The sequence below is a fragment of the Populus euphratica genome, unplaced genomic scaffold (genome assembly GCF_000495115.2).
Source record: "Populus euphratica unplaced genomic scaffold, PopEup_1.0 scaffold111.1, whole genome shotgun sequence".
In the NCBI taxonomy this organism is placed as follows: Eukaryota; Viridiplantae; Streptophyta; class Magnoliopsida; order Malpighiales; family Salicaceae; genus Populus; species Populus euphratica.
The window spans coordinates 418,649-418,965 of NW_011499877.1; positions in this window are offsets into that span (position 1 = coordinate 418,649).

Sequence of the window (317 nt, forward strand, 5' to 3'; positions counted from 1 at the left end):
TAACTAGTCACTTCATAATGAGAATAATGAGAATAATCGAGTTAGAACACTTGGAGACCACATGAATCCTACAAGAATAAGTACACCCTCATATACAGTTTCCCTCCTTATACATCTCAATTCAATTTAAGCTAGGCATTATTCAACTTTTACCTTCTTTTCATGACTTAAATCTAGAAAATCCATATTTGCATTTGAGATAATTTAAAAAAGTTTGTAACACCTATAATGACTTAAATTGTAGCATGAACACAAATGGATTAAAGCTTTTTCCTTTTTAATTAAAAGATAAAGCTAAAACATGGCTACAAAATCTT